Below are 13,239 nucleotides of genomic sequence, written 5' to 3'. Positions count from 1 at the left end.
ACCTGAGGCTTAATAACTCTTCCTCTTTTCTTCCCCCAAATATTTTATGCCGTTCTACCAAATGTTTAATGGGCTATAGAATTCTGCATTTCCTAGCTGAAAGTTTGATTTGCAATTCACAGATTGATACCTATCTCAGCCCTATTCCCATGTCCTTTAGGTCATTTCTCACTTGCACTGATCCAGAATTCGAAAACTTACTTTGGAGGCTAGTGTCAGATAATGGAGTAACTGCAGGCAGTGTTATAAATCAAGATTCTAGAGGGAAATAAAAAAGGCAGCAAAGTCACAGAGAAGCTGCAACATCCCTATGCAACCTCTGTGGACGTTGTCCATAACAATGGTTGAACAAAACACCAGTTTATATGCTTCATTGTGGCATGACAGCACTTCTGCAAGTTGTTCCTACTGCACTAGCATGTCTGCAAGCAGGCAGATCTTCTGTGGGGAGCAGAATGAAGAGCACTCTCCCATCTTTACCACAACTAACCACGCTGGCCACTCCTGCTGTAAAGGCAGCATTCAGTCCTGCTCCTCATAACAGCCTCAAGTGTCATTTAATACCATTTGTTCTCCCCTACTTCCAAACAGCACTGTCATCCATGCCCCGCTGTACCTCCAAACAATATACATCATTGCCTCTGAATACTGAAGAACATTTCTGGCAAAAAAACCCTGTTCCCTGGGGAGTGGGGCAGTGGGTGGAGGACTGGGATTTGAAATGGCCACACTGGGCCTGTGGCTATGACATCAGACCTCTTAAGCTGATGGCTGGGACACTAATAGCAAGAGTACTTTGTTTCTTAATGGACCTCTGGGTTCCTCAGTGCACCCTCAGTGTGAATAGTTAGGCATTTGTCCTCCCCTCAACTCTCTTTCCCTTTTTTACCTCTTCAGAGTTGAGGTAGGCCTAGACAAACCATCTTTGCAAAACAGTGGCAGAATCAAGGTTACTATTCTGCCTTCCAGTCCTTGACAGGAAATGTTCAAATGATGGCTAGATCCTTCAGGATCTCATCCATCTCAGGATCCATCTCATCTCTTTGTAGATGTCAGGACACATTTGGAGCTGTGGTGACCCAGCTAGACATAAAACCAAGGTCCTGTCCACAAAGCATCTCTTGACAACTTGCAGAATAGTTTGTGTGTCACAACTGAATTCCTACCCAGAAGTAGTTTGTTTTACACCTGCTTAGTGTTTCCCTGGCTAATATATTTGCTAGCTTTTGTGATAATTTTCTGGGTGCTGTTAATAAAGTCATCACACATTTCGCTCCACAGCTGCACTTCAAATAAGGCAATGTCTGTTTACTGTTTGCATTTCTGTTTGTAAAATTTTTTAGTGAATATTTTGGTAATAATTATATTTTATAACTGGCTGTTCACAAGGGTCTTTGTTCCAGTTATGGCTATTGTGCATGATTTGTAATAAAAATTACAGAAGTACTACTGAATATAAGATATTGTTCTTCTGTACACAGGTAATTCGACTGTGTATATTTCTCATGCACCATCTATCACTGATGCTGGAAGCATAAGAAACATCCTAAGTTACACAGAGTAATAATCAGAGGGCTGTTCTAACTGGCCTTCAGACAGCATAACTTTTTCCACTGACTTCAGTGGGAGTTGGACAAACTCACTAGAGAGATAGAGTAATTAAAAACAACAGTCTAGAAAATGTTTTACAAGATAAATATACAGGATTTTTCACACTGCCAAAGATATTTTAACTTGCTAATTAGCAATCCCAAGGAAACTTAACATTGACAGATTTTCAATGAATTAATACATTCACCATGCACCACAATGTGAATTTTCCCATGGCTTGAAGAATAAGTTAATTGTGAGTTGGTTCTTGGTCTAATATTGTGAATTCAGACATAAATTATTCATCTTCTCTCATATAGTTCTATACCCCATCTGCAAGTTACATGGAAATTACCACCAGCTCAGATTCCACCTAATATAAATTGGCATAGCAACAGTGGATTCACAGTTATCCTGTGTTTAGCATGCACTTAGCAATAGGCCTAAGAAATTCTACTCGAGAATGTCTTTAGTAACTAAACAGCTCCTGTGGACTGAGTTTTGCAACATATGCATGCAGCAGCAGTCCCAGCATAAACTCTCTGATTTGTCTACCAGAAGGATTAAAAGCTGTAGTAAACAGTATAAAGAAAAATGAGTATTTCATTATAATGCTTTAAACCAACTTAAATTAAAGGCATTGGTCTAATTTTGCTAATTTAAGTCCAAGCAACTACAGATGTGTGTCATTTTTAATCATCTCATTCAAGCTTTTCTCAACAAAATCAGACTAAGGAGACAAATCAGAAGACAAAGGAAAAGTTTAAAAAACTCCACACTTCAAAGTGCTATTTTTTAGATCTCTGCAAAAAGATTATGCTAAAATATAAGCATGTGCTTACATCTTTGAAGGACAGGATCCAGTCAAATTTGTAAGTCCACTGAATGAGTCACCTGAGTAAGAAGTTCAGAAGTAAACCCAACCATGTAGTAGTATAGCTATTGTGATACTAAAGTTGTTCTAAAAATTTCAGAAGACAATCTCTTGCTTTCATATCTATTAATCCCATGTATTAGCTTTTTACTGTGTCTTACAGTAATGTTTAAAATCTATTTTTAAGAAATAGATTTGGGAAGGTGCTAACTATTTTAAATCATTAACTTTTAGCTCTCACAGATGCTTATTTCTCTAAGTGTACATGCAAATCACCACCCAGATTGCCACCCTTCTTTGGTCCACAAAGAAACATTGACTTCTAGTTTATGTTCTTTTCTGCTGTCGAAGACAAGTCCTATCATTTCAGATATTTATCCAGTGACAACTTAAGGACAAGTGAAAGATGAAAAGAAAAGTTATTTCACTTCCCTCTCTCACCTCCTAGCATGTCTGATTTATTCATGCCTGTCTTTTGTGATCTCCTGTTGTACCTCACACAGCTTATCAACTGACACAAAAATAAATCCATAATAAATATTCTACAAGAGCAGAGAAAGGGGGTTGCTAAATATAAACAAACTGTCTGGTCAGACTTCTACCCTCATCCCTAAGGGTAAATACTGTTGTCTTCTGACATCTCTCAACTTCTTGCAGCACCGTCTCAAGCACCACTAGCAACTAGTAATTAGTCTAGTTCTCAGATGCCTTGAGTGTCAAGAGAGAAAAAAGGCAACAATTCCTGCAGAGAGCTATTTTAAAATCAACTTGCACAACTGGAGTGCTGTGATGCATGGCTATAAACTCTTCAGAAGTGACAGGCAAGGAAAGAGAGGCAGTGGGCTAGCCCTGTATGTTAGAGAACGTTTTGTCTAGAGCTTAGTGATGGCAATGACAGGATTTAGTGTTTATGGCTAAGAATCAGGGGGAAGGCCAACGAGGCAGATACCGTGGTGGGAGTCTGTTATAGACCACCCAACCAGGATGAAGAGGCAGACAAAATATTCTATAAGCAGCTAGGAGAAGTCTTAAAATCACTAGCCCTTTTTCTCATGGGGGACTTCAACTTGCCAGATGTCTGCTGGAAATACAATACAGTGAGAAGAAACAGTCCAGGAGGTTCCTGGAGCGTGTGGAAGATAACTTCCTGACACAGCTGGTGAGTGAGCCAACTAGGGAAGGTGCCCCACTGGACCTGTTGTTTGTGAACTGAGAAAGACTTGTGTGTGATGTGATGGTTGGAGGCCATCTTGGGCACAGCGAGCATGAAATGATACAGTTTTCGATTCTCAGAGAAGTAAGGAGGGGGGGTAGCAGAGGTGTTACCTTCGACTTCTAGAGGGCAAACTTAGGCCTGTTTAGAGACTGGTTGACAGAGTCCCTTGGGAGGCAGTTCTGAAGGGCAAAGGAGTCCAGGAAGGCTGGACATTCTTCAAGAGGGCAGTCTTAAAGCTGCAAGCTGTCCCCATGTGCTGAAAGATGAGCTGGCAGGGAAGAAGACCAGCCTGGCTGAACAGAGACCTCTGGCTGGAACTCAGGAAAGAAAGGAGTTTATGAACTTTAGAAGAAGGGGCAGGCAACTCAGGAGGGCTACAAGGATGTTGTGAGGTTATGCAGGGAGAAAATTAGAAGGGCAAAAGCCCAACTAGAACTTAACCTGGCTACTGCCTTACAAGACAATAAAAAAATGTTTTTATAAACACATGAGCAACAAAAGGAGGGCTAAGGAGAATCTCCATCCTTTATTGGATGCAGGGGGAAACATAGTGACAAAGGATGATGAAAAGGCTGAGGTGCTTAATGCCTTCTTTGCCTCTGTCTTTAACAGTAAGACCAGTTGTTCTCTGGCTATCCTGACCCCTGATCTGGAAGACAGGGATGGGGAGTAGAATGAAGCCCCCATAATCCAAGGGGAAAGGGTTAGTGACCTGCTACACCACTTAGACACACACAGGTCTGTGGGGCTGGGTGGGATACACCCAAGGGTACTGAGGGAGCTGGCAGAAGTGCTCACCAAGCCACCTTCCATCATTTATGAGCAGTCCTCCCTAACTGGGGAGGTCCCAGTTGACTGGAGGTCAGCTAATGTGACACCCATCTAGAATAAGGGCCAGAAGGAGGATTTGGGGAACTAGAGGCCTGCCAGTCTGACCTTGGTGCTGGGGAAGGTTATGGAGCAGATCATCTTCAGTGCCATCACGTGGCACGTACAGGACAACCAGGCGATCAGGCTCAGTCAGCATGGGTTTCTGAAAGGCAGGTTCTGCTTGACCAAACTGATCTCCTTCTATGACAAGGTGACCAGCTTAGTGGATGAGGGAAAGGCTGTGGATGTTGTCTACCTAGACTATAGTAAAGCCTTTGACACAGTTTCCCACAGCATTCTCCTGGAGAAACTGGCTGCTCATGACTTGGATGGCCATACTCTGCATTGGGTAAAAAACTGGCTGGATGGCCGGGCCCAAACAGTGCTGGTGAATGGAGTTAAATCCAGCCAGCAGCCAGTCACAAATGGTGTTCCCCAGGGCTCAGTACTGGGGCCAGTTCTGTTTAATATCTTTATCAGTGATCTGGACGAGGGGATCAAGTGCACCCTCAGTAAGTTTGCAGACAACACCAAGCTGGGCAGGAGTGTTGATCTGCTTGAGGGTAGGAAGGCTCTACAGAGGGATCTGGACAGGTTGGATCGGTGGACCAAGGCCAACTGTATAAGGTTCAACAAGGCTAATTGCCAGGTCCTGCACTTGGGTCACAACAACCGCATGTAACGCTACAGGCTTGGGGAAGAGTGGCTGGAAAGCTGCCCAGTGGAAAAGGACCTGGGGGTGCTGGTCAACAGCCAGCTGAATAGGAGCCAGCAGTGTGCCCAGGTGGCCAACAAGGTCAACAGCATCCTGGCCTGTATCAGAAATAGTGTGGCCAGCAGGAGCAGGGAGGTGACTGTTCCCCTGTACTGGGCACTGGTGAGGCCGCACCTCGAGTACTGTGTCCAGTTTTGGGCCCCTCACTACAGGAAAGACACTGAGGTGCTGGAGCGTGTCCAGAGAAGGGCAACAAAGCTGGTGAAGGGTTTAGAGAACAAGTCCTATGAGGAGTGGCTGAGGCAACCGTGGTTGTTTAACCTGGAGAAAAGGAGGCTGAGGGGAGACCTTATCGCTCTCTACACCTACCTGAAAGGAGGTTGTAACAAGGCAGGTGCTGGTCTCTTCTCCCAAGTAACAAGTGATAGGACAAGAGGAAATGGCCTGAAGTTGCACCAGGGGAGGTTTAGATTGGATATTAGGAAAAATTTCTTCACCGAAAGGGTTGTCAAGCATTGGAACAGGCTGCTCAGGGAAGTGGTTGTGTCACCATCCCTGGAGGTATTTAAAAGACGTGTAGATGGGGTGCTTAGGGACACGTTTTAGCGGTGGACTTAGCAGTGCTAGGTTAACAGTTGGACTTGATGATCTTAAAGGTCTTTTCCAACCTAAACAATTCTATGATTCTACAACAATCTGTGAATGAGCCAACAGGCTTTTCAGCTGCAGTGTGAATTTTCTATGCAGTCAGACCTTGCATGGGCAACTGTCAGCATAAGGTCAAGGATGACCACTCTACTCATCTGCTGCTTGGGAGTGTGAAGAGGAGTGGAAAATACCTTACAGTTAGTAAGACACAGCAAGGCTTCCAAAGCCTTGATCTTCTGATCACAGATCTTTCACTACCTCTGAAAAGTACTTTTAAGTTGCAAATGAATAACATTTTAGACCATCAGTGTGCAAGTACTTTGAAAGGGAGAAGAAATCTGATCTTCCATCCTGTTCAAAGACATGCTAAAACAAAGCCCCCAAAATTAGGGACTGTGCAAACATCTTTGAATTGGAAAATCTGAAATATATTATGATGTACAAGTTTCCCTTTCTATTACTATATAAGACAGTTTTTAATCACCTATTCAAACTAGCATTGGCATTTGGTTCTTGGGGACTCTCATCTCATACTCCCTACTTGTAGAGCATCAAATCCACATTGATCTCTTCAGCTGAAGATACAAAATTAAGTACTGTCTCTCTAATTTCACTAGTTCAGCACAGTGATAATACAGTAGAAAATTAAAAAGTTAGCAATGACAGTAGTATGGCTATTAACCAGATTGGTCACCCGGCAGAAATGGAGAAAACATTAAAATTCTGTTCTTTAAAGCCTAGGGACTGGATGTGTGGAAAACAGATCTTCTTGCATACCTTTGTGGTTTTGAACTTTACAGCTTAAGGCTTAAAACTAAGGCTTACACTTCAGCACTTTCTTAGTCAAGGAAAGATTTAAGAATTCATTAAGTGTTCTCTTGAAACAAGGCTTGGGTTTCTTGCACTGTTATCTCGTGTTCACTGTGTATCATATTACCGCATCATTCTTCTAAAAAATCCTGGCTACTTTTGTAATAATATATCAAGTATTTCTAGTAAGAGCTGCTATCTCTACTTTCTGTGTGGAGTAGGAACAACTGTAAGACAATGTCTGGATCCATGGCAATATATGTGAAGTGGTCTAGCAAAGGAAGTTGACAGAATGAGATACAACCATAATGTAATTTCCTGGGAAAATTGTTTTCTTGCATTTCCTCCTCAGATCTGGGTATATTTCTACTCAGAATTCATCTGACAGTATAAGATCCTTTGTAGTATACCTGTCAAAGCTAGGCTGTAACCTCATCAAAGGAATGGCCCAGAAGTATAGATACAAACAAGAAATTTTCAGGGTTTTTTTTCATAAGCTACTGGTTTTGAGTGGTTAATAATTTGACTATTGTAATTTGCTTCCCTTAGAAAAAAGCATGGGAAGATAAAAGTCTGTTCTACTATTTTTAAATGAGTAACAAAAGCTCACAAAACCATTGGGTTTTAATTACATTTCTAGTGCCCAAATTGTTTTTGTTTCTTCTACAAATAAAGAAAAAAAACCCCTCTCATTTAAAATGATCTCCCTCAGCTTAAAATTTTCCTGTGAATCATATAGTTCTGGCCTTTATAATAATCTGGTGGTATTTTCTTTTATGATAATTATGTATTTCCTATGCTGACAGGCTTAGAGTCTAACTAGATGGGAAACCCACAAAGGAAGTGGAGTAACGTAAGAAACATATGAGAGTCCAAGGACGTGTCAAGAAAGGGTAACAGACATAGAGCACTGCAGACTGAGGATCCTTCTCCATGGAAAAGGAGCTGGGCTGGCAGCTGCCAGGAGAAGGATCTGTTGGTCTGGAAGCACCAAGGGTTTCCAAGAGGACAAGCACACAACTGTAAGTCCACAGGGTCCCTGACTTCTGCATCCAGAACAAGGGCACACCTGGATGCTCCATGGAGGGAATAAACTCCTCTGCATGCCTTCATTTATCTTAGTGTACACTATGCTGTGGTCCACATAACCATATGGGCCATATAACTGATGTGACATCAGCAGAGCTATCTGCAGATATAACAGCTTGTAGCACCACTGACTAGTCATATTTGAAAATACATGGACTATACTGAATTCCTATGATATTAATAATAATTTTCTCAGCCTTCTTTCTACTGAAATTCAGAATGGAAATCTGTCTCAGTAAGTCTCTGAGTAATACCCAGGAAAAGAAAGTTACCTCTAGTCCCCCTCATAACCTGCTTCTCTTCTTCTTCTCAGTCAGCATTAGCCCAATTCTCTTCTAGGGCTGGCTGCAGGGTGGATGGACATACCAAGTCTAGCACTTGGGGGTGGTCTTGTTTTAAAAGCTATCTTAGAACAATGCTGGCACAAGAAACAAATCCAAGCTTTTTCTATAACATCCAGAGTGATTCTGGAGCTGTTTTCTTGCAGCCTTACCTTGACAATATTCAATCAGAAAATGCAGAAAAGTAGAGGGCAATCTTGGTTCTCACTTTAATGCCTGCATCAGCTATGGCTTCTGTGATCTGTACTTATCACTGAGAGAGCAAAAGAGCAGCCAGTAGCTGTGAAAACTGAGGGGTCTTTGGCCAACCCCATCTTAAGTGGCTGGCCATTCTCATTAAATACTTGAGCCTGTCAGAATATATGTGACCAGGCACCGCAAGAGGTCTGAGCAGACCACAGCCCCTGCCCCATGGGGAGGTGACTGGGGTTGTTTTGCTGGAAAGAGCATACTAAAGGGCAGAAAAGGAAGAAAAAAATCCCTCTCTCTCTTTTCAGGGCTTCTGCTAGCAGCAGCCACCAAAAAAAAAAAAAATTTCTTCATGGTGTTTTGACATGAAAATATTGGAAAACTGGACATAAGTAAATCTAAAGGAATTGAAAGACATTCTTTCAGCCCATGTATTAGTGAACAATACAATGGCAGTAAATTTCTGCCATTTTATTCTTTTATAGCCATGGGCAACATCCAGAGATTTCATAGAAGGTGAGTAAAAGCCATCCAGTCTGTCTGTTTACCACTGATCTTCCCCTTGATATATTCCTCAGCCCCTATCGTTCCTCCCCTGAGAGCTGCTGTCACTAACACATCACTCCTCCTCTGCCTCAGAGGATGATATCTGCAGCCTCTGAGAGGCTGTGCTAGTGCTAATCTATTCATCATCTGGCAGACAACGCTCTCACAGGCCATTCCATTAGCAATATCCATCTCAGTGACAAAGTACTTCTTTTACATGTCTGGTTTCCAACCACGTAGATATAAGTGTTGTGCTGGGCCCCTTTTTTGACAATGGCAATCACTGACCTAGTGCAAGTTGTGTTTATTACCCATTTTCTTTCATTCAGCTGGGTTGACAGAAATTTTGCCTTAAAAAATGGTCTGTATGTATCTTTTGGTTACAAGCACGCTGCTTTGGCTGAACTAAGAGAACTAGTAACAAATACTCAGCTTTCCACATAAGGCCACCAAAAAAAAAAAAACCAAAACCAAAACCAAAAAACACCAAAAAAAAACCCCTTTTGAAATCTGAAGCTGTATTTTAAAAGATTAATCTTTCAAGATTAGGTTGAGAATATTGGGGAAGGACCCTTGCAAGCTATCGGAGCTCTGTGCTTAACTTTACATTATTATTTTTGTTTAAATGAGAAAAGTAATCCAGTGAAAATTAAATGAACAATTTTCATGTGAATGCCTCCAGGAATTATTAACATTCACAGTACAAAGTGTCATGCTGCTTCATAATAAATTGATCTGAACAAGGTAGTAAATACCTACAGCCTTTATAATGGAGAAAACATTTTGTGTTACCAACATTTCTGAAACAGGCTGCCTGAACTGATTTTTTCCCTAAACACATAGCCACAGGTCAAATGCTACAACAATTTCCAGTGGCAGCATCCATCCTCCTATACTTTGGCAGCAGGCAAAATAACCCTGATTAAATTAATCAGTGTCTTCAGCTACTGTTGTGCTCATTATCAACCCTCTAACATTGTATGTTCTGAAGATATATTCTTAAGTGCAATAATTGTAGGCATTGGTTCATTAGCAAGCATGATCAACATGGGTTATCAAAAGCATTTTTCATGCACAGCAAATAAAAGAAATATCTAAGATCTACAGCAGGTCGATCTACATGATGTAATATTTCATTAACATAATTAGAAGCAGATTTATAATAACTTAATTTTCCACCTTCTTTTGTCTAAAGGAGATCCGAGATACTCTGTTGCTTCCTGCAGAAAGCTTGTGCCCTGGCTGGCAAAATGTCAGGTGAAATTAGATTATGCAATGAAGAAAATGCTATTTTAGATATGATACACTCCCTTCAGAAATCTTGCTGATTGCACACAGGCTGTGTAATTACAGACACTCATGATCTGTACTTCATTAGAATGACAAAGTGTCAGCATTGATGAGACATTTAACCCACCCAGTATTAAATGAACACAACTCAAGTACACTTTTAGGATCATCATCATTTGAAAAAAACAACTCAGGGGGATGCTTAAGGAACGTGATACCAATATAGTTGCATTTTTCCCCCCAAAGATCAAAATAATTCTGTATTTAGTTTATTTTCTCTTTTTGGGGGATGAGAAATCCTGTGAGTTTTAATATTTTCTCTTGACAAAGGAATGCAGAGATTGCCATTAGATTTCCATTGGAAGCTTCCACTGTCTTGCATGATAGGCAAAGTTGCATTACTTTTCTTTTTTCCATATGTCTGGCACATTAGTTTTCTAAGGGAGTTACACTAAAAACAGAACCCTTACTAGATGTTAATCAACTGACCTATGCCTGACAATAGTTCTAAGTTGTGCAAATGCACAAGTACTCTTTCTTAACTTAAGAAAAAAGTACTTACCTATAGAGAACAGGAACAATAATGTTGGGGATGATCCTGCCTCCACTGGGATCAAGAAAGAACAAAATTCTGACTGATTTCCGAAAGGAGCAATTTCAGATACAAGACCTTTCTTGCTACAAATTCAGTTTATATTTGAAGACTCCAGCAAAGTAAATGGAGGTTCATTTATGCTGAACTAGTCAAATCAGATGTATTTGCCAGTTTGAGCATACTTTTTAACTTGGTGATTGTGGTCCTTACTGCATTTTTTTGAGATGGCTACAATTCTACAAAGTTACATTACTATGTAGTTCATAAGACATTAACCTGAAAAATGCAAATTTAAAAATAGGGATATTTATAATATATAGTATTACAAACAGACATTAAATAAAGTCATATATAAGGAATATGCACAATAACATGAGTAGTAAACTCTACCATGTAAATAAATCCAAATTGCACAAAACTTAGAAAAGGAAATGTTTGTTTTCTATACAAATTATACAATTTCTTCTTATTAGTCGACATCAAAAAATCTTTCACCTTGACTTTTTCTGTTGAAAAGTTTTGATTTATGACTTCTGTTTCAGGTCCTTTGTGAATCCTCACAAACGAGCAGATTTTGCATATTGTTCCAACATGCTCCCTAATGGGAAAACTGCTTCCCTTGCACAGAACACTAACTTTAATTGGGAAAAAAAAAAAAGAAAAATTGGGGGGGGCAAAATCAGGAAAAAAAAAATCAACAATGACTTGATCATGAAAGTTCTCCTCATGTGGCATTGAGTGGATGGCCACTGTAAACCCAGCTGCTCACATGAGTGTTTAGAAGACTGGGCCACTTAATACTCACATTTCACATCAAATTTGGATAACCAGGATAAATTTTATGGAATTAAGCTATGGAAAGTTCTTCCCAGCACAGCGGTTGCATATTCCTCTACAGCTACATATTTCTGTTTGGGCTTGATCATTTTTAGCCAATGCCTTAACCCATTTTACATCTTCCCTTACTTTCTACACTGCTGCAAAGAATGGGCCATGGTCCCTGAACCCAACTCCCTCTATCAAACCTACATATCCAATGAGAATAGCAAGGCATAGGAACACAGCCAAAACTAGAGAGAATACACGATCTGTCAGTCTTAATCCTTTTTAATATTCTGCTTCACACCAGAGAGGATTTAATTGTTTCTTAAATGGCTCTAGGGCCTCTGAATGAGCAAACCTGTCTAACAGAGCAGACATTTATTTGAAAGAATCTTTGTAATAAATATTGATCTATCGTATCTGTAGATCATTCTGGAGATGAAGCAATCTCTCCTTGCCTAATTAAACTGTGCTAATATGAAAATGCAGGCCAAGCCCATAAGGCATAACAGATCTGCTGGAGTGTGGAAATGTCTCGAAGTCACGAGCTCTGGGAAGAGAGGCAGAGGGGCACACGAACTCCGCCTGCATGCTAATGAACTCCACCAGATCATAATCCATATAGATGCAATTTAAATTCCCTTCCACAACTTCAGCCTCAAAGTCTTCTAATTAACCCTCAGCCATGAGAAAAGCAGCCATGCAGAGGCAGGGATGGAACAGCAAAGGTGACAAAAGGCAAAAACTACTCCTTGCAACTTCTCTTCCCCCAGGATTTGAAGGTTGTGTCAGTCACTAAGCCAAACTCAAAGGGGTAATCAAAATGTCACCTACTTCATCTCCCCATGGCATTTTAACTTTTACCCTGTAAATAAGCATTCCTGGATTTAGGACTGGCAAGAATGTTTTAGTAATCACGAAGCACACATTTCCACAGACACGTGGCAGCTTTTAAAAGCATTTCACTCCCACTTGACAGGGAGCTTTGTTACGAGATGGTAGACAATATTTCACCAGCTTGGCTTATGCTTTACACAGACACTCAGCTTCCTATAGAGGTTTAGGTCTAATGGAAATCAGCCGATTTATTGCCAACTCCAGCACCGCCCAGACTCACAAGGAAACCATAGGAGAGAATTGTGGGGCTTTATTTCAAGTGGTGCCACAGCAACCCAGCAGTGCTGCATTTCATTTTATGTGGAACCCTGTTACAAACTATAGACCAGCTTCCCACGACGATTTCCCTCCAACTGTCTATAGATGGGATCTATAAATAGCAATTCTTCAACAGCACTCCAATGCTGCCCTAACATATAATGGGGTAGATCTGGAGGGGCCCTTCTGTTTACAGTAAAATTACTCAGAATTTACACTTATTAAAAGCAGAATTTGTAAAAGTGATGTAGTAATCACGATTTAAGATAAACTGCTGGCTATGTTTTGGGACTTTGGGGGTTTTTTTGCTTGTTGTTTAGGTTAGGGTTTTTTTAATAAGTGGTAACAAACAGCTGCTCCCAGCGAGCATCCACAGCCTTACTACTTTGCCCACAATTAAATCAACTGAAAAGTATTTGAATGTCCATTTACCAGTATTTGCATATATCGAAAGGTTTTGCCCATACAGATTTATGCAAGTGTTCAGTT

General features: G+C 40.8%; 1 protein-coding gene across 1 annotated transcript in view; it reads right to left on the bottom strand.

The window, feature by feature from the left end:
• The window catches only part of MAP1B (microtubule associated protein 1B), a 74,675-nt gene that overhangs the window by 43,456 nt on the left and 17,980 nt on the right, over positions 1 to 13,239 (bottom strand). The window lies entirely within an intron of this gene.

This window comes from Aquila chrysaetos, chromosome Z (assembly GCF_900496995.4).
Source record: "Aquila chrysaetos chrysaetos chromosome Z, bAquChr1.4, whole genome shotgun sequence".
Lineage (NCBI taxonomy): Eukaryota > Metazoa > Chordata > Aves > Accipitriformes > Accipitridae > Aquila > Aquila chrysaetos.
This window is presented reverse-complemented; position numbering and strand designations above follow the sequence as displayed.